At 40.7% G+C, this 27,732-nt stretch overlaps 1 protein-coding gene across 2 annotated transcripts in view; it reads right to left on the minus strand.

Annotated features, from left to right (window-relative positions):
• Positions 1–17,353: 17,353 nt before the first annotated feature.
• The window catches only part of mafa (MAF bZIP transcription factor a), an 81,850-nt gene continuing 71,471 nt past the window's right edge, over positions 17,354–27,732 (minus strand). For both annotated transcript variants that reach the window (XR_002759952.2, XM_023395763.2), the window contains one exon: positions 17,354–26,624. The gene's annotated coding sequence lies outside the window, so the exon portion shown is untranslated. The remainder of the gene's footprint in view (positions 26,625–27,732) is intronic.

Below are 27,732 nucleotides of genomic sequence, written 5' to 3' on the forward strand. Positions count from 1 at the left end.
GCATTATTATGAAACAAGCAGCAAGTTTCTCGGCCATGGCAATTGACCACGACCACCCTGAGCTACCAAGCCCTTCTGATTGGTGCTGGATAAAGGAAGCAACCAGATGGCAGCCACTGTGAATCACCTTTCCAGAAGCCTCACTGAGCTGCTGCTCATGCTTTACTTTATTAAAATAGAATTTACAGCAGTTCTGTGCAATCTATGTGTAATAAGAGCATAAAAATAAAACATAATTGACATATACCGCTTTTATGCCACCGAAAAAGTTAATTAAATTTAATTTTGACGGCCTGAAATTTGGTCACCCTCTGCCTAGTCCAAGAGATCAAATCTGAAATGCCTCCATGTGCAGAAATAAACTTTATGGTTTTAAGGAATAGAGGTTTCATGTTTACATCATAAAATGCACAATACCTTCAAAATGCAAACTCATCTACTGCTCAATTTGCTATTTTTGTGTTCCAGCCACGATCCTTTAATTTCATTTGATATGTCACCTGATGTCATAACACATTTTAAAAGCACAAGATTTTAATCCATCTGAATGGTAAGATGGAAGAGTGAAACAAAACCCTGACCTTCTGGATCTCTTCAAATGTTGAAATTTATAAAACCAATTAGCTCCAGATGCAAATTCTGCTTAATTAGTTTACTTAATCATTTCAAGAATGATGGCCACACACCGGTGGTCCTCAAATGAACATTTAATCCTTTTGGGGGCACCTCTAATCTTTTCATATTAAAAGCTTAATAGTCAAATGTGAGTATCGATCTAATTACACATGGATTGCTCTGGAGATTGCTGAAAATTAAATGTGTTCCACATGTAGCACCTAGCCCATGTTGATATGTCAGACTGTCGGCCAAAGTGTATACTGTGCCAGACTGCATGGTTCGTATTAATTCAGACATTGGTGCTATTGGTAGCCAAATTAATTAATTGATTGATTAATTCATTCATGAACTAAACAAGAATAGCAGTAACGCTATATCCTGTATGTGTACTGTCTGAATTGCTAAATTTTAGTTATAATTAAAAACATGCACAAAAGTCAGTTGTAAAACCTACTGGAGAAAATACTGGCCGATACCCATATTGATGATGGAGACTAAAGAAATCATTTTGATTTATAAAGAAATTAAATTGACATTAAAAAAACATTTTGAAATTATTTATTTTAACTATATATCCAAACTTAAGACACACTCACAAATACGATTCTGATCCCTGAGGCATTTCTAATATTTTGTCCACCTCATTTACAAAATATAGGAGTGGCTTTAACAAAATTATAAGACTGCAGCAACAGACAGGTTTTTCTATTTTTCTGGTCAGTCGGTGTGAATCAGCCTAGGCCCTGTCAAAGAGTTTGGACGTGGCATACACAACATTGCTGGCTTCATCTGTCTTCTAAGGTTATGGCTTTTTGTCATTCAGACATGGCTGTCTTTTACATTCCTTTTGGCTTAATCATGAGCGTGAAGGATACTTCTTCTCTCACAATGAATCCACTGATTAATTTTCATGTTATTGGAGAGCGAATTCTGCTGCCTGTTTTATCAGTCTAGAAGTGCACAAGCATTAAATGACAGGACCTTAAGTCGGGACATTTAATGCCCACATGTAAAGCATTTTGCTGGATACATTCATCCATCCATGCTGCTGGCATGAATGGAAACTGTATTGAGAGTGTGCTGGACAGATTTATTACTGTGGTTCTATGAGAATTTTTTTTAAACCTCTTTTGCCTCGGTCCCACCACAAGTTTTTATAGACTAATCTGATGTTACCAAAATCTCAATCTCCACAACAACCCAAAATCAGCTCTTTCATAGTGTTTCATAGTTTGTGAAACTGATATTATTTTCTTAGTGTGTAAGAGATGAAGATCTTTCTCTGTGCACATTTTACGTTGTGTTGCTGCAACCTTAACGTTAATCTGATGGCATTCATTTCACACTTGTGCGTTTTTGTGCTTGTGTGTTGAAAGTGGTACTTTCTAGCCCATACTTTATCAGATTGCCGTTGTGACTTCTAAGTAAAATTGACTTGGCTGCTTCTTCAGATGAGGCCAACATGTTAAATTGCCATCAGATTGACTTCAAGGTTCGCTTGTCTGAAAGGGGCTTAATGTTTCCATCTTCATGTGAAATTTGTTTTTATACTATTATGCAAACCTAGATTCAAATGTCCACGGACTTCAAAATAACATGGGGAATTTTTTCTTTTTTTCCTGTGAAACATTTTGTGCATGGCTAAAGGACACATGTTTTGTACCCTTGGTAGTAGGTAGTGCACTGGACTGGAAATGTAATTGGTTTTGTTTATTTTGTTAGGAAATGCAGTTTTGTGCTTATGTAAGTGAATAGTTTTTAGACAAATATATGGCCCAACTTGGCTGGCTCATAGGAATACCACAGCTGTGGTGTTGAAAAATAGATGGTTGATATAATCGCTGAGCAAGAATAATGTGTAGAAGCAAAGCTCAAAATATTTTTAAACAACTATGTTTGTTCTTAGCAGGAGGGGCAAACACATCTACAGATCTGGTGAATGATAGCAGTGTTTTGAAAGAACATTTGGTTTTTCTAATTCAGTTTCGCCTGATCTGATAAGTGTTTCCTGTTATGTGATCATGTATAAATATGTTTTCACTTGTGATTATCTCAGTGGTAAAATTGTGTGCTACCAAGCCTTACTGTATGTATATTATAAGACTATTTCCTTTAGAATAAACACTGTTATGTTCAAACACTGTGGCCAGTGTATTCAGCACCTACTGTAGAAAATAAATAAATACATTTCTGATTAATGACTCAAGTCAGATTTCAAGCAAAAATGCCAATTATCTGATGTTTTCGCCTCCGATCAGATGTGAGAACTTGCTTTTATTTTTATAGCAAATTTAATATGGTCTTAAACAAAAATCTCTGTCCACATGAAAATACCCAAAAACGCTATCAAGAGCAAACCAGATCAACAGGCAGCGATATAACCCTAACCGTAAAGCCATGTTGTCCAATCAGAAACCGGAACAAAAGGGATTGCAGGTTCTGGTAGGCAAACAATGATGACGTTACAAGCCAAAAACTCAGTTTTCCTTGTCTACATGACAACACTGAAAACAGTGAGTAGTTTCAGAAAGTCTTCACCCTTTTGCAAAAGGTCCGTTTCTCAGTAACCTGAAACTGAGTTTGTGTGTTGACGCAATGCTGAAACACATAGAATGATTCAAAAATTGCCTTCGTATATGTGTGGGCAGGGCCTTAATGACCTTAATGACCTTTTGCTCTAGGATATTGTGATGGGAAGATTATTTTTATGTTCTGTAGCCCATTAATCAATCAATAATCTTCATATTATATATTTAATAATGAAAATAATTGTTAGTTGCAGAATATCTTGCTTGTGATGTATAATCTATTTTAAAAATCATTGTTACTGTCACTTACATTTTGGTTGAACAGTAATGCTGCTGGAGTGCAGATTTACTAGATAATTCTTTAGTGTTTCGACTCATAGCAATAATTTAACTTTGACATTAATGGAAAGCAATGGATGCCTATAGTAGAAGGAAAATGCATTTACTTCTTTAGAATAGAGCAGAGTAGTTTGCAAAAGTGATTCACTGTGATGTGAAGTATATGTGAATTGCAGTAAATGGACTAAGACATGTAAAACCATTGGTATTGTCCCTTAAAGAAACCAACCCTGTGATGCTGATGAGGTCTGATGGGAGTTCTGAGAAGTCTGCAGCTTTAAACTGTTGATTCCTGCAGCCTATGAGAGCTCCCAGCCTGTCAGTGTTATCTCCTTCTCCCTGGTGGGAGGAGACATACTCTATGGGAAGGGCTATCACCATGGGCTGGTGTGAAATCAGATTCTCCTATCACAGCCCCTGACCTCACTGTTATATGATAGAATGTGAAAGTTAACCTGGATCAGTGCCTGGGGACAGTGTCTGCCTTTGTTGAGGGAATATGATGTTTCACTGAGTTCTAAGACTTCTCTGTCCTCACACTGTCGGGCTTGCGTGTGCGTGCGTGCGTGTGCATGCACACACAGAAAATGTTTGGCAACGCTAGACTAAGCTGAAGAGTAGGTTTCTGAGTTATTGCAGGCCACATAGGCTCTTCTGTGCACTTTTGATTATTTATGAAGTCACATTTCTTCTTTCGTCACATGCCGTTTACTCACCAAAGGACACACCTCTTTCATTAAATGCTTGCTGTTGGAAAAACTGTCTATAACCACTTGTTTCTATTGGCAGTTATTTCCTTATCCTAGTGATTCAGCTTTAAAAATGTTCATATTTGGTTTTCTACACACCTTTCTTACTTTTCTTCTTTATGAGGAGCAAATCTTTTCCACAAAAAGGGATTGTAGCTGTAGTCTTTAGTGAGTAATACTATTTATACTCAGCCAAGACTGAGTGTAGAACTAAAGCAATGAAGGTTATCACCAAAGCTGCACCCAGAATCTAGGAAAACAAGAATGTATGCTAAATGCAGCTGCAGCTTTCAGTGGATGGATGGGAGGACTGGCTGTTTATAATCTGCTGGGAGGATCTGTACATGCACTGTTCTGTATAAAGGTTAATGAAATTAAGCAGGGGGTTGGTACCACAGCTGCAGGTGTCGTCTCGCACATGGGCACATTTAACAGAGACAGTGAAAAACAGAACAAGCTGAGTTCGTTGGTTGCAAATTAACTACACTTACATTTGTAAAATCCGCACGTCTAGTGGTTTATACCCGTAGCACAATGGAGGGGCGGAGATTGAGAGAGAGTTTCGGCTACAGTTGCCGTTGTAGTCACATAACTTTTGACTATTCTCATGATGCCTTTATGACAGCAAAAACTGTGCAAATGGTTCATTATCTCCCTTTAGTTTTTACTTTCTCTTTCTCTTTACCTCTCCTGTTGACCTTTCAGACCTTTTCATGGAGATTGTGTGTGTGTGTGTGTGTGTGTGTGCGCGCGCGTGCATGCGTGTGTGTACTTGACTCATCAATGTCTTGTTCACAGTCACAGGTCCTTTGTAGTGTTAACTCACAGCCAGGAACTATCTGCAGTGTAATTATAGTATTCGTGCATCACATCATGAAGTTCCACTCATTAAGTCAGAGATTCACTTCATCAAAAATATATTTAAAGCGAAACATATTATTTTTTTACGATTACAGATCATGTGTTTCATGGCATTTTTTTCGGTGCCTCGGTTTGCTGGAGCAGGTCAAAGGTCACATAGTGATGACTACGTCTGTGCCCGAGTGGGCGAGAGTGAGCCAAGGATTAGAAGAAGCCAAGATATGAAAATGACAGCAGGACAAAGATATTTAGTTTCACTGTCTTCAGTCTGTTCTCTATTCTTAAAGCTGTTTACAACTGTGTCTGATCTCTGGGAACAGATGGCAGCCTCTCCCTCTGTGTTTTTTCTTTTTTCATGTATGTCACCATTTGCTCATGCATGTTCAGATGTTCATGTGTCTGTGTCTTTGTGCGGCTTGTATTTGTAAGCTACATCTCATTCAGTGTATTTATTACAGTTTTTAGTGTTCGTTTTTAGAGATCAGATCTTTTAGTTATCTCAAACTTATCTGAGATCATACTATGCCACTTTGTAACAAATATCTTAAACCGTTTTATAATCCCATGTCAAGTGTTTTAGCAGGATAAAAGAACTGCATTTGGCTTCATGACATGAGGTCCAGAGAAGGTTCGGAAAAATAAAAGCAGAAAGGTCTGATAACATGCAAGTGAATTTACCAACAAAGACAAGACACTGGCCGTATATGATGATAATGTTGATGTTGATTTAAAGATAAAACAGAGATTGTCATGATATTGCAAGAAAAAAGAAGAGGAATTGCAAAAATAAAAAAAAATAAAAATAAAAAATGAATAGATGAATAGGGGAAGGGTGGTGAAAGCGAAAACAAATGAGATAGAGTTGCATAGAGAGATCGAGTTAGAGACAGGGAGAGCTAGAGGGATACAGGCAGTGTTCTAATGACTTCACACCCCATTAGCCACTTAGTCTGATGCGTCACACCTCATTATGCTGCTGGAGCAGCAGTGCATGAACGCGTGAAACCGTCCACTCAGCCAGACCTGTCCACCCGCTCCAAACGCTCACTCACTTACAGCAATTAGAGTGTGTGTGTGTGTTTGTGTTTCTGTGTTGTTTGCGTGTGTGTGTGTGTGTGTGTGTGTGTGTGTGTGTGTGTGTGTGTGTGTGTACAGGTAAAATCCAACTGGTCTGCCTGTTACTGAAAACAGATGGTTAAAATTGATTGTTTAAAGTCCAATGAAGACCTTCTCAACAGAGATCTATCTGCTGCTACTATGTGGCATTTCAACACAAGTTCGCCATGGCTACCCCACAGCTCAAGCTGGAAATGCTGTGAACAGGCCAGAGCAGCGCTTTCTTTGTCAGCCTACATAAGAGAGGAGGGCCGAGTAGCGTGCTCCAGAGGACTCTCCTTAATCACTCTCCTTTAAACACGCGAGTGCACATGCACACACTCTTTCACAGTGATGCACACACACATACACACAGGGATAAGGAGATGGGAGAAAAGAGAGGGCTCCCCATGCCATTCCCTGCACGGGCAGCCCCAGTTGGCAGAGTGTGAAGTGCTCCTCTCCAGGACAAGGCCTGCTAACTCAAATCCCTGGCTAGCAGCCACACTCCTCTCCATTACAAACACTGGGCCCATTTATCCCAGTGCCCCCCCCACCCCCTCCTATCCAGTCGCATTGCCACCCCAGGGGGAATGCCACATAATGGCTCTGTAGCTACTGTAACTGACATCTCTATTCAGCTAATGTTTATTGTTTTGCTCTGCTTCATTTGTAGATATTCAACAAAAAAAAAATGAAGAAAAACCAAAATGAGTAAATAATTCTATAATTGTGCCAAGCTCTGTATAATTCATGGATCCCAGACAAACATTTCATATTTAATCTGAGTTGTCTCCTAATTCCAGCCAAGTTGGACTGTGTTAGTACCCAGGAGATGAAGGAGCTACTGTATTATGCCATTTACCTCTGACTGGCATTTCATTATGAGGTAGAACACTTGGATTATCTTTTATCTCTGAAGCTGACCTTAAATGATCTGTTCTTTCCCCTCTATAATCAAATGTCCACCCTGGTTGTTTTTTGCCCCATACCAAATCTGGAAGGTTTACTCTTTGGATTTCATTCATGTGCCAATTTGATAATATTTAAGCATTGTTTGCCTGATCTCAGCAGCCTTTGCTTGCTTAGCCCATGCTGTGAGCAGGATCCTTCTCTGTCAGGCTCCTCCCAAGGTGACTTTCAGTGGTTTTTTGAAAATGAGGTTTTGTGTGATTCCTTTTCTTTCCCCTTTCCATTCCTTTGTTCTAATTGATGGTTCACATTTTAGCTAGTCTTTTTGCATGTATTGTTTCCTAATATATGTATCCTGCCATCAGTTGCCCCAAAGAGCAGGTTGGATTGAAGTGCAGAAATGCATCAAGGTACATGCACACATGACCTGGAAACAGTTATTTAAAAAGAAGTGGTTGCTATTCAAACTGTGCATAGACTGTACAGTATACACTCAGTCCAGCTGCCATGTTAGCTAGGACTGCGTGCAATTACAGTGAAGTGCATGTTGGTCTCAAAAAGATAAAAGCTGGCTACCTTTGTGTATGTGATGATCCTAAAAGATTTCTATATTGTATTCGTATACAAAACCACAAAACATAGAAGTTTCACATTTCAATACAGTCTTTTGGTAAAGTGTTTGGGTTTTCTCAATAGCTGGGGCTCTCCCCTGACCTTCACCAGCACACCAAGATAATGTAATCATGGTCAGGGAGTCGCTGCTGTCAAACACATCTCCTCTCTGTGATGAACGCATGCTGTGTGAGCATGTCAAACATCACACACCTGAACACCTGTCTGTTTCTGTCTCCAGCCCGGCCTCGCCCCCATCACACAGGACGAGTGAGGGAAAGGACAAAACCGGGGGGGCGGGGTGTTCAAAAATACAATGAAAGAGAAGAAATCCTCTCGTGTGCTCGGAGCCAAAAGGGGCACACACTAGATTACAACTCACAATGATTGCATTGTTAATTTGCTGAAACGGAGGTTTAATTAAAGAGGCTTTATCAGTGTGTGGTTCACGTGGTGAGGTACATAAGTATCATAATTTGTCAGCTATCAAACCCGGCTGACTGGCAGCTGTGACAGTGGGCACAGCTTGGAGTGTGTTGGCCCCTGCAGTGGCCTGTTACTGGGTCACTGAGGCCTTGCTGCAGCGCACAGTGTTGCAGACAGGGGGTGGCCTTTAGTGTCACAGTCTTGTGTGACCTCCCACTTGCATCCTCCCCTCCCTTCACCCTCTTCACCCCCGCCTACTGTCCTGAGGGATAAAATAGGGGCAACTCATATCAGCTGGAGGAACTGGCATGCAAAACATGTCTCACATTTCACGCTGGGATAACAGTTTAGAGGGAGTGGATTGATTGCAGAGCACGCGCATGGATGCATGTCTATTGTTGTGCGTGCGTGTGAGAGAGTGTGTTGAATTGTGAGTGTAAAAGGATAACGGTGAATAAGCGGTATATCGCTCTGTCATCTCCAGAAACCTTTAACACGGGCAGGCTGTGACTTCTCAACCTCTGAACTTAACCGTCGCTGCTGGGAGCAACCAGCATTAACAGCCATGTGATGAACATGCCCTTGCCCAGTCCAGATGTCCACAGAATAAATATTACACTTTATTTTGAAGACACGAATGAGTGGGGGAAGGGTGATAACGTACTATGGCCAAATATTCTCATTATCCCTCTCAGTTCATTATTCCCTCCACTGCCTCCATTCAACGACCCCAAGCCTGCTCTATCTCCCTCTCCCTCTCTCCACCTCCCCTCCTCTCTCTCTCTCTTTCACTCTCTCTTACTCCCTCTTCTCTTTTGGACAGAGGTATGGGTGAGATCATAATTATGTTTTAACACATGGCGTTAGCCCCTAGAGCGCTCGGATTTTAACTCAAAGTGGGAATTGTCAGTGCGACAGCCCTTACTGCTCTTAATTGGAGGGGAGGACCAGGAGGCCCGCCCACAGACCAGGGTGGCAGTTTTAATGAGGTTATGTTTGTACAGGAAGTCAGAGTTATGACAGGAGGAAACTGTCATTGGCCCGTTAAAGAGAGCGGCTGACATCTCAAAGCCTACTGTGTTTGCCAGTGAGAGGGGAAAACCTCTCCACTCCTCTCTCTACAGGTGGAAGCAGGCAATTAAAACAGAAATGAGTAACTAAAAAAACACCCAGGGCAGCCACACCAACTTGAATACATCGCCAGTAAACACCAATCAGAAGAGGAAAAGCTGCTGATAGAATAATAATTGCTAAATGAAATACTTATTAACCTCCTTTGCCTCACTTCAACAGGACTCAGTTGAAAAGTAGCAATAATTACCCTGACTAAATGGCAATTAACACAAATCGGCAGGAGCATGTGAGTGTTTCTGCCTTTGCCCATGTGTGCACTCATATGTATGCAGCGTCCATCTTTGTGTGTTCATGCATTCTGTATATTAATATGTCTGTAGGTATGTGCGTGGTGTGTGTGAATGTGCAGTTTAGGGACTTTTGTTTTTCAGCCTTTGCTTCAGTCTCAGAAAAAGGGGAGCGAAGGTGTTGAAAGCAAAGCTGCAGACGACTCCTATGGCCAAAACACTGGCCTCAGTGTTCTCCAGGTGCGCCCTGTTGAGAGAGGGTGCTGTTGCCAGAGTTTTGTGGCTGTTGGTGTTCTGCCCTAACAAATAGGCAGTGCATAACCTTTGATCTGCGCCACCCTCAAAGTGAGAATCCCCCGAGCTCCCACTTCTACGAAAAATCCATTTACAAAATGTCTTTCTCTCAGTAATAACCACAGCCAAAATATTGTCCCAACATTTCATTTCAAACAGACATTTATTTGGAATCGGAGCTGTGTTTATTTTCCTAAGTAGTTTTTGAACAGGTTTGAGTTTCACCGATGCTTTTAAGCACACACACGTTGTGTGTCAGTGTCCAACCAAAATCATCAGAGACCAGAGATCATAGCCATTTCCTCTTGGCGTGTCCCTCCACAGACCTCTGCATGTTTCAGGCACACCAGTATGTTTTGAAGACGAGATTAACTTTGCAGGCCAGGAATTTTGTGGGATGTAGAAAGGTGTTTTTGAAAAAGAGAGAGAGAGAGAAAAAAAAAGATGATTCAAGTTTCACGCTATTGTTTCTTTGTTGGGTGTAGTTCAATTTGTGGGTATTTTAAAAGAGAGAGAGAGTTCCCTTTGTGCTTCCTCTTTAGTCATAAGAAAAAAAAAACTATTGCGGTATAGGTAGAGAAATTTGAAGGGAAATGTATGTGGCCCAAAGTACACTCGCACACAGAGCTGATGCCAGCTCGCTCTGTTTTGACATGTCAGTCTTTAGTTGGCTTCACCTGGACCTTATATCATGAACTTAATAGGCTCTCTTTGTCCACCATGACAATATGTGGCTTCACACAATTAGAGAGGACTCCTTCCTGCCATATTATAGATAAGCATCACCTGCTGGCTGTATAGATTGGAACAGGCTCTCCAAGGTTGTCTGGAGGTCTTTCTGTGTTCAGCTCCACATTCACACAAACACCACAGAGCCTCCTCCTCTGAGGAGATGGAAAGGAACATTGGAGGATGTGCCATGACCTTGTGTGGTATGGGTCATGAGGAGAAAGATGGGGATGAGGTGCAGCATTTGGTCCCACGCGGAACAGGGACAAGGTCACTGGGCTAGAGGGGGCTGTTTAGTTAGTTGACATGGACAACAGCAAATTGGGCTTATCAGGAGATGTGGACACCAAGGTGACAGGGGGCAAAGTCCTATTTAAATCCAATCTGAATTTAATGCTATGGTGAACATGACTCTTTCCCATGTTGCACATCAAAGCCTTCTGTGAGTGCTTTTCCTGTGATCTGATCTGAAAAACAAGCGAGCAAGGTGCCTTTTAATAGTGACTTCATCAGGACACAGGATTTCTAAGATCTAACAAGTCCTATGGAGTGGCTGCTACCCTCGGGTAGGCAGGCTCCAGTGGTATCATTTGGTTCCAAGTTTGTGACCAGAATTCTGCAGTCGGCCTAGTCTGTGAGAACTAAGTAATGTAGGACATGTTTCTCACTATGATATCTGTCAATGCATTATGATCAGGGCTGTTATCCTACCACAAGTTTGGCTGACTTCTCTCACATTCATCCCCAGAACATTGTCAGTAGTTTCAGTCTAGAGCATTGTGACTTATGAAATACTACCGCTGTTTGTGAGAGCTGCTAGATCATGAGAACTGACATGTCAATGCTGTTGCATGGTACTTCCTCCGTGTGTCAAAGACTGAAACAAATGTGTGAGAAAAATTAACATTCACTTGTTTTATAAAGCGCCCGGCACTTACTTTACGACAGGTGAAATAAAGTTTCTCAGCTTTCTCTTTGTGTATGTTAATGTTGTTTGACACGAGGAAACGGTTAAAAAGGTCAAAACTCAGCAGTCGCAGCTGAGAAACATAAGACATCACTAAATGTCAAGGTTTCCTTTTTCTTTTCTTCTTTTTTTTCACCCAAACCTATGGTTGAACCATTGCAGATTCATTAGTCCGACAGATTCCAACAAATCCTTCTTTCACACTGTTGTAGAATCATGTTGTACAGTATAGACTTTGTGAGTCTCTACAGTGATCACCTCTGGTTAAACCAAGAATCCTTAATGCTCTAAGGTCCACTTAGCCTGGCTTCTCTAACATTAATAATGCAGAACATTTTCCTAATGAAGGAACATATTTTTTCTTTTCCATTTTTCTCTCAACATGTTGGATAACTGTGTTAATCAAGGCTTTACTTTCAGATTTCCTCTCTAATGGCATATCCAGTGGAGGGAAAAGGTCATGGTGGTAATAGACTGATCTGTAGTCCTCAGGGAGATTGTCTCTCCTTCTCTCTCCCTCTGTTGCTCTCTCTCTTTCTCTTTCCTTTCTCTGTCATACGTCTCTCTCTCTTTCTGCTCACCCCCAGACAGACAGTCTCCCTCCCAGACATCCTCATCTGCCTCCCACTGCGCTCAGCCCAGCTCGCCAGGATTTCAATCACAGGGCCAAATGAAATTATTAAGAGGTGTTAAACTTATTAATCATTAAATTAGCTAAATGATTCTCCAAGTACAACCCAGATGAATGACATGTCATTCACTAATGCAATTTGCCTCTCCAGCAGGTGAAGGTCAGGAGAGGGCCCACAGCATGGCAGTTGATGGCTTCTTTTTTTCTTTTTCTTTCTTCTTCTTTTTTTTTTTTTTTAAATTCTCATTTCATCTAATTCTTTCTTCGTGTCCACTCTGAAGCTGTCTCTGAGCTATGAAGGAAGACTGAGAGAAAGTACTCAACACAATATGGTTTGAAAGTAAAAAAAAAAAAATACAATATACAATATGGCTACAAAACAGCAAAAACATACTGATTTGATGAAGAGAAATGAATTTCATGAATAGCCAACCTAACACTTCCTGCCATCATTTCCCTTTTGATAAGAGAAGCGTACCAAACAAGCGCTTGTTTCAGTTTCCCTCTTATCTTGATTTGATTGGTGGGAAAGTAGGCAAGCAAATGTGAAACACTCCTCCTACATAACACCTACTCTAGGTTTTCTGTGTTTAGTATCCAGTGACATTCTCTCGATATCATATATACAGGTATATGTATATAAACATCCCATGAGAACTAGAATACAGATACTATTGAACTGGTTTTCAGCTACCTCCTGATGGCTGATTCCCCTTTCAGGAACAAGTGTCACCATTCATGTGATTTAGGTTCACATGGTGTTAATATAGATATGCAATATTCAGATTCACCTGCCAATATGAATAATCATGGCGTGCATTTTTCTGTTCGACTTTCGGCAACAGCACGCATTCCATTTTTTGGTTTATCTTCAGTGTAACACAGCAGAGCCGTTCAAAATACGACAGTGCCGAGCAATCAGTGACATTATTACAGAATTTACAGAAGACTAACAAAGCGTGCCTCTGGTCCACCAGTTACAGCTGCAGTTAAGGTCAGTGCTGTGGATGAGCAGGTTGAGTGGATGGGGGGGGGGGGGGGGGGGGGGGGGGGATACACAAGGTCAAACCAGCCACAACATTAAAGGCTTTGTACTAGAAAGCTCTGTACAATTAAGAATTTTAACTTCAGAATCAGCGGAACAAATCATGAAAGTGTTGTATATAAAATTGCTGTAATCTGGAGTTATTTTATTCATTTGTGCATTCTGATCCTTTTTTATTTTTTTATTCTTTAAATTTTTTTTAAACAATCATTTTTTGTCTACAATGAAGTTGTGGCTCCATAAATGTCCTTTTTATTAATTAATTATTCCTACAGGTCATATGACTATTTCTGCTTACCTGCAAATCACACATCTTGCCACCATGATCCATTCAGTGTTTGCTGGCATACCTGTGTGTGTGTGTGTGTGTGTGTGTGTGTGTGTGTGTGTGTGTGTGTGTGTGTGTGTGTGTGTGTGTGTGTGTGACGTGCAGATTACATTCCTGAGGGATTTAAATATCATTTTAATTAATCTGCTCACCTGAATTTAATGAGACATGTCCAAGGCGCTGTATGCACGTGTGAATATGTGCATGTGTGTGTCCATACATGAGTGCGAGTACTGCATTTGTATCTGTATGTTCAAGTGTGCATGCCTGTGACTAATGAAGTTCATTGCTGGACTTCAAATGGCCTCCTTCGTTTGGTCTTTTCAAAATATGCATATATTACCTGTATCTTAGCCAGAAGGATGAAAGTGGGATCGATAACAGGGAAGCTTTCTGTGTTTCCATTAGAATGAGAGCTCCTCAACAAAGCAAACTACACTATACATTTATTTAACAAAGGAGTATCTAGAAATGACTTCCATCTGATATTAATACTACTATGATTACATAGTTAGTCTGTGATCAATAAGACATCGCCTCCAATGCAAACAAGGGATTAGTGCTTTCTGTGTTCTCTGGACAGTTCAGCAGACATGATGTGGACATGTTCGACAGGCTGACCAGCTGGCCTGTACAACCTTGACCAAGTTTACATCAATACCTGATTGAACAGAACACAGAGGTTATGGGAAAATATAGCGTTAGAAGTTACCAAAAGCAAATGTATTTTAACATTATGTCAATACATGTCCAGGTTTTGCCATGATCATGTGATATTTACTGATTGCATGGTTCATGATAGCACAAACTCCACTGAAATAGTCATGACAAGTGAAAAAGTCACAATGCAGATCATTGGTAGCATCTGCGTGTGATTTCAGCCAACACAGGCTTCTTTATTGTAGCACTTGAGAAATATGTAAGTGTGCGATCTGCCTCTGCTACTGTGTTTTTGCAGATCAATAAATGAGCTCTTTTCTAGTCAGAGTTCTAGCTCATATTATCACATTAAAGGTGATTTGTTTTTACATAATTCTGAACCTAATGCAATGTTCTTGAAATATGCAAAATTCGGGAAGGAAGGACGGAAGAAAAGAAGGTCGTTGATAAACAGATACAAAATCAGTGATGCTCATTTAAAATATCTATTTAACAAAGGTTATGAAATAGATAACTTTTGCCTGTGTGCTTTGCATCGTACAACTTTATACGTTTGTATTAATGTATAATGTGTCAAATTTTTCGTCTTATTTCTAGGCTGGTAACATTATTGTGTGTGTGTGTGCATATGTGTGTGTGTGTTTTTGTTGAATATGACTGTTGTCAGTGTGAAAGACGACAACAAACATGCGAGCACATTGCCAGACATTACACAATAGGCACGCACAAACCCACCCTCCCCTCTGTGACAATTGCCTGTTTCTCTCTGTTCTGCTTTTGTTTTGACCGGCCTCATTTGTGATGGTATTTATGTTGGTAAAAGATACAAAAAAAACTCCCTCTTGTCTGAAAGAGGAGTCATTTACAATCATTTACATTAACACAAACTGTATTTTACCATTACAATAACCACAAACAATAGCTTATATCCGCCTCGTTCATTCTGTGCTGCACATGAACAGGGGTACACACGCTTCCATTGTTCTCGGTAAACTGCGCCACAGACGCAATCATCTCCCTTTGCACTTTGTGTATTAGATAATGAGAAGATGCTGATAAGTTCCTCAATACAATCTGCTCCCCATTGGCTAATCCACATCATTCAGTATTGTGAGGATCACAATGATGGTTTATTATTGCTCATTCAGAGCTCAACAGTGATTTAAACATTTACAATATGGGAACAAACACACTGTCTCAGATCACTCATCCATTTAAGAGGATGCCAGTTCTGCTTAGTAGCAGCTGTATCTTGCTTGGAGGGTGCAGATGATTGTTTAGTCTCAAAGCTCACCACTAGATACCTATCTATGTAAAGCTGTATGACGGACCAAGAGAATTGTCTTATGAAAAGAAAATTTACCAAGTCGGCCTGATATATTGTACAGTAGGTGTGCCTGTGAGATAAGGTACAAGCGAGCTTAATTACACACTTGAACACATATAGATTTATAGTGAAACACTGAAAATGAATTGAGAATGGAACTTGGACATGATGTGGCAACCGTAAATGGTCCCATTTCCCCGGGATCTTATAAAGAGAGAACATCTTCTGTTTAGCTCATCTTGTCCCTCTTCTCTCAGGCACCTGGGGTATTGAATTTCACTGACACTCAGGCCCTTAATGAGAAGCAGAACGACACCTTCATATTATAGCTTGTGCCCTACCTCTCTCCATTTCTATGACTTGCTTTAATAAATTACTGTCCAATAAGAACTTTTATGATCTTGGCATATGTTGCCTTTTATAGGTGAAAATAATTGCGTTCCCAGATCACCCTGCCCATTCTGAACATGAGAATGAGACTAGCGGAGCCTACAAAATGAGATAGTTTCACAGTGTCTGCACAAGTCCTTCTCATTTGGGTTGTTACACCTCCCCCTCCTTTTTTCTCAGTTTCCTGGCATACCTTCACAAGCACCCTCCCCCCCCTCGCCACTCTCAACTCCACTCATGCCTAGAGAGGCCTACGCTTGCATGCCAACAGGCACTCTTAAACCCACACCACCATCCCCCAATCGACTTCTCTCTCTCTCACACACACACACACACACACACACACACACACACGCACGTACACACATACATACAGAGAGTCTTGTTTTTGAGTTCCCACTGAAGTGTGACAGAAGCCACTTGACAGGTGACACACACACTTGATGTTATCGGGTCAGGGCCAGAGATTCAGCCTCTTGAGTGATGAGAGACTGTCACTCGCATTGTTTATCTATGCTAGAGGAGGAGAGAGAAGGGAATGACAGAGAGAAAGCAAGTGCTTCTTTCTTTCTTTTGCCATATATCACTCAAGGGGAAAGGGGTGAGCAAAGAAAAAGACCAAACCATGCTCCCCACAGACACCAGAGTCTACATGTGGAATTTCTGGCCACAAGCAACTTTTGAACTGTAAAATCTGAAAACATTCTCATGATACACATAATATTGTTATATGGGTTTCTGCTGAAAAAAACCAGAGTAAACAGCGAGTCATAGGGCCTAAGATAGAAGTGCTCTTCAATCATTTAGAGAAATGTGCTGGAGTTGGCTCACAAATTGATGTGGCTTTGTTATCGGCATTGTCAATTGATTACAACGAGGGCGTTAATGAAATAACTAATTGAATGTGTCCTCTTGTAAACAATTTGTTGAAACGTACAAACCACAAACAGCCATGTTGTGTCTTGCCTCTCTTTGTGAGAGTGTGATTGGCTTTTAATTAATTGAAGACTGAGTCTGATAACCTTCACTAAACTATTAGCGCGGCCTTTAGTTGCAGGCAAGGAGTATAGACATTATAAAAAAATCCCTGTTTGTATCTGGCAGATAAACTACTATGTGTTGTTGCATTTGGTGGATGAGCAGCAAAAGTGAGATATGATATCCAACACAGTCTGTTTGGCCACGGCCAAGGCGAAGTGAAACTTAACCTCTTTGCTCCATCTTACACAGCTGGGAGCCAGGGGTCAAAGGTCATTCTGTGTGAGACTGTGGTTTCTTTGTATTTCATCATGGATATAATGAGTGAAGAGAGCAGTTTACCAGGACACAAATGTCACTAAACGCCTTTGAGCACTAAACTCTTTCAACCTCCTTTCACTTCTTTGTACGTCTGTCTGCATTAATGTTAGCCTTCTGGTCTGTACATTGTCAACATGGGTAATATGCAATAGCTCAGAGAATCGTTCAGAACATGACACATGTTTTCTTGTTACAATAATTATTTATTAAATTTAAAATATCTTTAGCACAGGTTAAAAATTAGACACTTCGATCTACCATGAGCGCCTTGGGATTTAACATGGTTCTAACATGGTTGAAAATAAACACTCTTAGAAACCAAAAAGATTTTCTCCTTACTTCTTCCATCTCTGTCTTCATAAAATGTCACATTGGAGTTGCTAGGGCAGAGGCAAATTTGGCATATAGATAATCGTTTTCACTGGACATAGTATTACAAATGAGACGAAAAAAAAAACTGTCAAAGTTTTCAAAAATCTCTCCCTTGCATCATGATTTGGAGAATTTGCAATAAGTCAAAATTGCTTGTTCCAGCTTCATAGTTTATTTAACGGTTTTGCATTCACTTATCAGAAACAAATGTATGCCATTTCAAAATAACAGCACACTTTAAAGCTGGTGATACGTCTTTTTGGTGAGATAACTCAAATGGCAGCCCAGTTTCTACTGCTTTTAAGCTAAATGGTTTTGCCATGGCATTTCATTGGCTGTGTTAGACACTAAGGATATGTAATTAATTATTAAGTGTGTGCATGTGAACGTGCAGCGTCAATGGAAAAAACTGGAAAGAGTATGGTCAGACTGCCATTCTTCCCCTCATCATCTTATTCCCCAACCTGACTATTCCACAAACCAGTGATTTATGGTCCTTTTGCCTCAGCCCTACCTTATGAAACATAAAAAAGATAACAAGTAACATGAGCAGAGCATTGTAGTAAATGGCAGGCCAATGCATTAGTCATCAGTAAGAAAACATTAACAGCAAAGACATATATTTTCCAGTTTTGAAGTTGTTTACAAACCATATCTGTGTTCACAATTTATTATGTTTTTCCATGTTTGCTTTTTTTTTTGTCATTACATGCCATATGAGAAGTCTGGATTACAAAAGTACCTGAACAAATTGCTTGTATATTAGCATGCATAGCTGTTTGGTATTTACATCCTATTTACAGACTTGAAACTGAGAAGAGAAGGATCTACAATACCTTTTCTTTGATGTGTTTCATTTACATTTCTAGGATGGAGAACAAAAAGCAGCCTCATACCGATTTGCAGAGTACACAGGACATGCACATGAAATAAAATGTTTGTTTGTCTGAAGAAAGTGTGTTGTTTCATTCCTTATCACTGAAGAAGGAATAGCTCAATTCTGTAACAGGCTACGTCTCTGACCAGTGCTACTGCATTGCATAACACAGATCTATTTTTTTTTTTCCTTTGTCTATACGGCGCACCAGTCTCTGAGCACAGGGGGACTTGAAAAGGTTAATTTACGATGTTAACCGTGCCGTGAAGGGAAAAGCAAATAGGAAAGAGCATGCACAGCACCAGAGAAGGACATTAAGCTGCGGCTACATCTTTCTCTTTCCCGCTCCCTCTATCTGTCCAGTGACAACAGTAGGGCCCCCTGATGTGTACAAAGACACAGGGCTATCACCATCCATCACTGCAGACATACTGAAAGGATCTTTCACCAGTGATCAGGCTGTAAGCAGGCACACACTACTGACACTTCAGTATTTGTCTCATTCATAGCCACAGGAAAATGCCCATATTAATATTATATAATACGTGAAAAGAAAAAAAAAAAAAAAATTAAACAGTTTAATTAATAGAATCAGTGTAACACAAATGACATGACAGTAAAGGATTCATTCTGTTACTTACAGTATAAAGTAGGGCTAACAAAAATAAAAAACTATATATAATGTTATATCTATTTTATGTCTGATGTTATGGTAGTGTCCGTTTGTGTAGAAAGCATGGAAGACATGGACATATTTAGACTGCAGGCAATATTTGTAATCCAGGGGCTAGTCACCTGCTCATGGGGTATTGCAGTCATTAAAGATATTGCTCATTTAGTGAGAATAACACCAGTATCACGTCCTCACTTTTCCCCACTACTACAGGTCCTTTGTCCACCTCCAGCTCATTTACACTCAACCTCTAATATAGGCAATCAGCAGCACTATACCCTCACTGGGGGTCCATAAACACTTGATTTCATAGAACTACCTTTGATAAAGCAGGGAGGTGACTGCCAGAGCACGTTAATGTGCTTTCCCATAAAGCTTATCTCTGACTGGGGTCATGGAGGCCAAGTGGCAAGGGGCTGATCGCCATAGCAATAAGACCCTAGAAGCCGTTACTGCAGCTTACGACCCCTCTGACAATAACAGAGCCAACCGTGGCCTACCGTTGGATAATCAAACCCCTCATCCAGGCCCATGTGGGAAATAATGTGGACATTTACTACAGTACAATTGAAATGAGGGGCGAGCACAAATTAACCTCTGGTAACAGAAGGGGCTCATTGTGATAAGAATCATAAATTTTTAATTGTCCACCAGCAGCAGTATTTTAAAAGCATGTAAATACAAAATCATGAACTGACCCACACTTTTGGGACATGGCCACAGTTTAAACAAAGTTTAATCAAAGTAATTCCAGGGAAAAAAAAAAATGTCCCTTCACTGTTCAAAGGCAACACTTTTATCAAAACATATTTCGACTCGTTTTTTTTGTTTGTTTTTTTATTGTTGTTTTGGTGTGTGTGTTTGGATATTGAGCTGCATAATTATGTTTCTTCTATTTTTGTCAGGTATATGTGATGATACTGTATAATTTAGTGGACTAAAGACGGGAGCTTTGAAGAACGCTTTGATAACATATGGTTATCCCCCGCTGCTTCTCACTCTCTGCTCTGTAGGGGGCCCAGAAGGGATGTATGCGTAACTTTCTGGACTCTACAAACTTTTCTCTTCGCTAAAACTGAAGGATTACACCCTGTTCACAGCAGGGAGAACAGCATGTATCCTAGCATCTCCCCTTGAGCCACTTTAATCTCAATTTTACACCCTAAAGACAAACTCTAATGTCCCCCCTAAACAGAACCAGGCTCAGATGGCAGAGTAAAGGTGAATCACATCAGTGCCATTATCTTTCTGACCGTGCCATGCACGAGTATGTGTGCAATCCTTGCCTGATCACAATAAGCTTGGTACAGCTACCAAAAAGGCCATTCTGTGCATTAGCTTCATCATTGTGTTTCAAAGCAGGCAAATTGGAATCTAGTTAAGCGGTTTTTTCCTGTCGTTAATTTTCTCTCTCTTTTCTGGCTCAGGTGCAGGAGACTAAATCAAGCTGTCAGAAACCAGACTGCACAGCTAAATGGTGCGGGCTGAAATGCCACCTGTCCACAGCTTCTGGCGATTTATTATTTCGCCATTTATTTATTTCTATAATGGCAACTTGGGTATTTGTAAAAGTCCCTACTGCTTATAACAAACTGAGCTTGTATGCGTTTTGATACATCGACTAACAACCCTTGAGTGAAGGTTCGGGCTATCTCACCACAGCTAATGGTTGCTAAAAGGATACGTTTCCCTCCACTACCTAATAAGATGCTAAAGATTTGGTTTACAGCATTTATCAATGGTATTACACTGAGGTCAGCCCAGAACATTTATTCCAATTGAGGCATTTCGGTTAATCCGATTCTCTCCATCCCCCCAAATCTTCTTGGGAGCCCATCTCATCTCTGCGATGGGCTTGATGGCTAGCTGTTCATGCCGTGCTCAAGCTTATGCAGGCCAGAATGAGGTGGGAGTAAGGGTTTTAAAGGCTCTATTATTCATCCCTGTCATTAGCTATGTGACATAAGGAGGTCTGCTCTGTCTTTGCTGCTGTCTGGCTATTAGATCAACCCTCATCTACTGTGTCTCTACAGCAAAATCCACACTACGTCATATGCTACATTTTTTTACAAGTCCTCCTTCAGTTCATATGCACAAACAAGTGAGTATTTCTGTGAGTAGTATGGTGATGTAGACACACCATGTTGAGCTCATGCATGTCAATCACTTTTTTCAGAGTCTCGGGTCGGCCGGAAGGTCAGAATTAGAGCGAAGCAGTTGACATGGGTTGCCTCACTGTAATCCTTTCACCTTTGGCCCCACTCCCACTACCCCAACCATGTCTGGCTTGAGGTCAGTGGTAATCATGATACCCCACTAGACACAGAAACACATAGTAGCAGAGTGTGTTTGTGTGTGTTGGGGCATGTGTGTGAAATACAGAGAAGGGAAAAATAATGTATGTGTGTGTTTCAAAGTGGGAGGAGCTAGTTGTTTCATAAGTGTTTGTTTTGGGGGTTTTTTTTTCCCCCATGATGTGTTATTGTCTCAAGTTCCAGTTTGGCATGGCGGATTTAATACCCATGAGCCTCCCATTAAGCCAGTCAAAGGTGACAAGCAAGAGCATTCAGAGCACTTTGTTGTTGCAGTTGGGAACAAAACACAGTATAATAGTTGCTGAATAATTCAAAATTGAACCAAATCCGAAAGTGAATTAATTCAAGCTGTAAAATTTATTACCAGCTCTCTGAAGTTATTTCATAGGAAAAGCAGACAATTTCTAGCACTGATGTTTATCTTTAGTACTGATGATTCAAGCAAGAGTTTCATGTCAATTCAAGCTGCAGCAGTGCCACAGAGTCACAAAACACTGTATGTGGAGGAAAAAAAAGAAACGAATGAGACTTCCAAAACCAGAGAAACAGTTCCTCCCACTTTGCAAATTTAATATGCAACGTGAAGTGAATCTAATTTAGCTTTATGACAAGAATATATGTTACATACTTCTCACATTTCAGCTTGTCAGAGTTACATTCTTTGACAAGTTGAGTCAAGATAAAATTTTTACTAGCAAGCCTGGTGGGTAACTTAGTTTGGTTTAATTTGATGACTGTTTGCTTGAACTATTTAGTTGCAATAATTTTTGACTCGCCCCTGAGACTGTATTTTAATACATATTGGTAACCCTTAAACTAAATCTTAAACCAAATAGGCAGAGGGTCCTGACTTTTGCTGTCATCATCAGACTGGCCACCTTTGTACCTATTGTCTGTCTCACAGGTTGTTTTTCTCCCCAGTGTTCTTCCTTTGTGTTTACTCTGTCCCGGGGCCCAAAGTGTATCTGCTTCAGTGGTCCACAGACATATGCAGCACACACACGAGCTAGCCAGTGATGACACTAATGGAGTGTTTAGTCAGGAAGACATGGACTTATTAACCAGTTGAGAGAATGGGCTAGATGGTAATCAAATAAAGCAGAGATAAGTTAATAAGGTGTATGTGCAATGGAGTAAGCTATGCAGGATTTATCCCGACTGACACAGCATTTGTATGCTCCTACTCATTGAGACGCACAAGCATGGTACTTTAAGCACGGTAATTTCAACATGGTTAAGTAGAGTGTAAGATCATTTCTATCAACTATGTAGATTCTCTATTTATCACATTGTTCATAGAAATATAAAGATATATATGTATATCTCGAAAGTGATGCTACAAAAGGCTGTCTTTCTTTTCTCTTCCCTGCTCCTTCCCTCCTCTTGTTAATGTATCAGGCATGGATAAAGCACCTCAATGGCCCATTATCACTCAAACCCTTCTTTACTTAATCCAGAGACAAGATTTTTGAGCTGGTTTATCCTGCAACTACACTGACCACAGAACTTTTTTGAACGAGATTATGTCTATAACTTTGTTGAACCAGATTATATCTATCCAGAACAAGAGGAAAATCGAAGGAGGATGGGAAGAATGAAGGTAGAAAAAGGCAGGACTGTGGTATTAGAGGGGAGACATGGTTAAAAAAAAAAAAAAAAAAAGGGAGGAACCTTGTATCTAAGAAAGAGGTAGGCAAATGGAGGAAGGCGCAAGAAGAGAAGGAGGAAGGCTGATTAAATGGGGCCAATACGAGGGAGGTAGAGGAGAGAAAGGCAGCGGACGGGGCCCAACAGGGGGTAAATCTGAATCGGTAGAGCTCTATATCCTTCATATCCCTGCCCCCTCCTCTCTCCCACATATCCATCATGTTAATATACCTACAGCGTGGCCCTCTGGGTAATATATCTTTGACCTGTGATTACGCTAACAGCTTATTGTTTGCACACTGAACAATCCCATTATGTCGACGATCTGTTTACATACAGCCTTGCTGTTTAGATTAGCATGGTGTGTGTATATATATATATATGTGTGTGTGTGTGTGAGAGAGAGCAAGCAGGGATGTGCCTCTATGCGTCTGTGTTAACTTTCACACATTTTGTATATGAACATGTACATCTGTGTATGTTTACGTACATGTCCTAGTCCTGGTCAGGGTCACTGCCAGATAAAAGCACACTCACCGTACTACTTGCATTCAGGAGCATATGAAAAAACAGCCTGCCACAGATTGCCTGCAGCTGCGCAGAAGTGGGGCTTTGTTTCACTTCTAAGAAAGTGGAAAGCCTTGAGGCTCAGAGAAGATCAACACTTGCTCGATGTCTTGTTTCTTACCGCATGCAGCATCTCATGTTTGAGTGACATCTTCATCCTTCCTGTATTTTAAATCTTCTTTAACTAATCACCTGTAAGTCATAAGTCTTAATTTCAAGTTTGTTTACATGTTGACTGTAAATACACTCATGTGGTTCAGTGTGCTTTGACAGTATTTGATTTAAGACAGTTTGTTAATATGAATGCACAAGCGGGCAACAGAATAGGTAACCACTTGTATTCTGGTAAAATGACTGATTTCCTTGGTAAATAGTGTGCGCTGATTAGATTTCAATGCAACTTTAATTATATTAAGTTAAAAAGGAAACATCCTTGTTATACAGAGTGTGAAGTTGAAATTCCATCTATGAACATAATTTATCACTTGTTGTTAGTGTAGCTGTGTCCAGAAGGAGTACAGCTGTAGTGGGCAGGCGCTAAAGAATCACTGCGCTAACAGGTATTTAACCACAGGGCTGAACATCTGGTTGAGCTGAGGGCCATGCTCATTAACTCAAAGTTAACCTCAGACAGGACGTGAGGTCATGGCAGCCCAGAGAGCTGCATGATGGTGTAACAGTTTGAGGTCAAGGGGTCATTGAACTCTCCAAGAGAAGAATATTCTATATGAGGACAGACCAGGGGAATACCTGAACATAAGCTCGGTACCTTAACTTTTGGGTGAAAATCTGCTCTCTTTGTCTCCGATCCCTTCTCCTGAGCCTTTTTCTGCTCTCCTCTGCTCTGCTCTCGGACTTCTCTGGCAGTGCGTAGACTCATTGAGATGTGAAAATCCCTTTGACATAGGATGAATAGACAGTTGCTGGCAGGATGCCCCATGCCACTTTGTCCGCTGCCACTTAATTGGAGCGCCCCAGTTTGCCTTCCATCTTCTCTTCTCCTACCTGCTCTCACTGTGGCCAGGTTCTGTCTGACATCAAACGTGAGGTTATGTGTCCCTTCAAAGAGTTTAAAACCCCATCAGCAATGCTGTTTGGCTGGCGAGGACCTTTCACAAGAGGATCGGGAGCGGTAAAACTATTTCAGCCATGTTAGTGTACATTTTCTGAAAACAAAGTAGGGAGATGTAAAGTTGACAAAGAGCTTGCATTGGTTTAGAGAGTCAATCCACTGACTAGGCCTAACTGCACGATCTCTTCTATGAATAATGGTCACGTTCCATCTACAAGTCAACATGCAAAGTACAGCATCTGGGACTATACATAGTGGATACACTGTACATATATACAGCAACTTATTCGAGTGGCGCTGTGCATGATTGTGCATCTGCAGGCATGCGCTTGTATGAGTGAGTGTTTGAGTCAAAGTGAGCAAGTGTTTGTTTTGTCTTCCCAATTGCCATGTGCGTCCACCGGTATCATTCGACGCTAAGCGACACTCTCCTCTGTGTGACCCCTCTACTGTGCGGACAGTAGAGGGGTCACTGAAAAGTCATGGATTCCTCGATGCACAATACACACTGAGAGGTAGAGGATGCACAATGATAGAGATGAGGTGTTCAACAAACTAGTATTTTCCCTGTTGTCCATGCAATGGTTTTTTGTGTCTTCACCAGTGAGGGGTGGAGTGGTGGGACGGGGGGGTGGTGGTAACCTTTTGAGGTTGTCTGTTCATTGGCTTGGCATATTATCTGTCAGTCCATTTGGTTATCTTCATAGTCCACAGGAGACAGAGGTCAGAGTCCTCATGTCTACATTGCAATCAATGAGGTGTTCTTTTCCCCCCATGTGTAGGCTCAGGATCAGAGCACCATTCAAAACCATTCAAAGAAGAAAAAAAACTGACAGCTTCAGTAGTCCCAACCCAAACATGGAGAGGGGGAGGGAAATTATTGCAATGGAAAAGAATAAGGTAGACACTGGAAGAAATTAGTAAATAATGAGAAAAAATTAATATTTTAAACATTTAAGATTTTTAGAAGTGCCAAGGTGGACTCATGGCTTGGGTGAATTGCCTGCTTTTCCTCTTCAGCTTGACCATTTTGTTTCCAGATTGATGACACCGAAAGAATTGCTGCCTTATAATCCTTGCAAATAATAACGTTACTTATAGCTACTGCCTTTATGCATCTATTCAAATACATAGGAAAATGTCCAGATACCGCGGACTATGTCTTTAACTATCAGAAAACAAGTTCACATGTTTTAAACTTTTACAAAGCTTGTCTGAAATATCCTCATACTGAGACCTGTGATCTACTAGGGGAGTGGTAAATATACACTATAGTCTTTTCCATGCTGTTGTCTTCATTCATCTCTATTTACATGTACTAGTGTGGATATTGGAGTGGAAGACTAGGCCATTTTGTAAAGAGAATAAGAAGAATAGGAAGTACAATTTATACAGTCCAACTAACTCCAAAGAGGAGAGAAATGATATGGGAAATGATAATTACATGGTTTCTGAGGAGGTAAGAAGAATTCTGACTTCATATGGAAAATATTGAACCATGAGTACTCTATCCACAGTCATGAAGGTTTATGAAGTTGGTGAGAACGACTTGGTATGCTTCCTATATTAGGAATAAGAATAGGATTTTATTATGATCTATTTACAGAAGCATGCATCAGTGATCTTCCCACCAAAGAGAAAATAGTCCTTCCACTGTCTTGCGTTGTCAACCATCTCATGAGTATGAGTCTTTTTTTTTTCCTTTTTCTTTTTTTAAATTTTGTAGAAAAAAGCTGGAGGTAAAATATCAGGGAGGGAAACAGGAGTAGTAAGAGGCTTTCAAGAATTTCACTGTCGGGATTTTCAGGGATTTTAGCGGGTCTTGTCTTTTGTTCTTCAGTGAAGTCATTTTTGAATGTTGTGCTTTGTAGGTGCCTTCGTGCGATTGGTCAGCCGCTCTGATGTCATCACTGCTCAGCCGCTAGGTTATCTGTTGGTGGGGGTGGGGTAGACAAGAAGAGAGAAAAAGAAAAAAAGAAAGTCATTAAAGTTAGAGTCAGATCACAATTCTCTCACACACTTTAGTGTCACGCATTCATGCATGCTTACACACACATAACGTGCACTGTTAGACAGTGAGTGAAGTCCACATTGTGAGCTACACAGGGCCCTTGTCTCTGTACCCCTCCATCCAGGGTTTATGGTGACACACAGTGAGTCACAGTCACAGTATTTGGGGGGTGGGGGAGGTGGGGAGGACTCTGCTGTCACTGTTGCCAGTGTAAAAACAAAGGCAGAGTGACCACCCTGTGAGTGTACGTGGCAAGCCCACTTGGCTGAGATTCAGAGTGACAGTGGCGTCAGCGTGGGGGATGACTCTTTAATCAGCTTCAATTAAGGCCAAGGAGAGACGAGCAAATTCACAAACAGTGTGGGTGAGTCTCCTCCCTGTCTGCATCTCTTTTACGTTAATCAATCTTTTCATGTTTTACTCCATCAAGGCACAAAAACACTGTTCTTTCTCCTGCTTTTTTGTCTTGAAACACACAAAGTTTGGTGAGGCGCCTTAGCAGCTTGTGCGCTGAGTAAGAATGAGTCATGTAGCCAGAAGGAGCACTTTGTCGACGGGACATTATACGCACAGTCTATAGTGGAAATCAGCTACTGTCTAATGGAGATCCAGTTGCATGACCCTACTGTAAAGGGGCCTTGCCTGCACCCATTATAACTCGCCATAAACAAAGCAAGTATTGACGTTGCATTGCATCTCGTTACAGCGCCACTCACACCTGTAAAATCTGAAATTATCATCTTAGTCTCACATAGATGTTTTATTCACGTATTTACTCACTACATTGGTTGCCAGCCCCATAACATAAGTTTAAATCTTCATCATCACCACCTGCTATGTTCGAAATGAATTGATTTCCCACGTCTTTAACACTATTAATTAGATGAAGCGGATATTGTTATAATCATAATTTATGGTTTTTTCATGTCAGCCAACTTATTTTGATCTCTCTACGTATCCCCTGCTGAGAATCACCGACAATTTTAGTATTGCAGAAGATGTGGATAGAGCTATGGGACAACATGTG

Source organism: Seriola lalandi, unplaced genomic scaffold (assembly GCF_002814215.2).
Source record: "Seriola lalandi dorsalis isolate HSWRI2012SDOR001 ecotype SW California unplaced genomic scaffold, Sedor1 jcf7180002054968, whole genome shotgun sequence".
Lineage (NCBI taxonomy): Eukaryota > Metazoa > Chordata > Actinopteri > Carangiformes > Carangidae > Seriola > Seriola lalandi.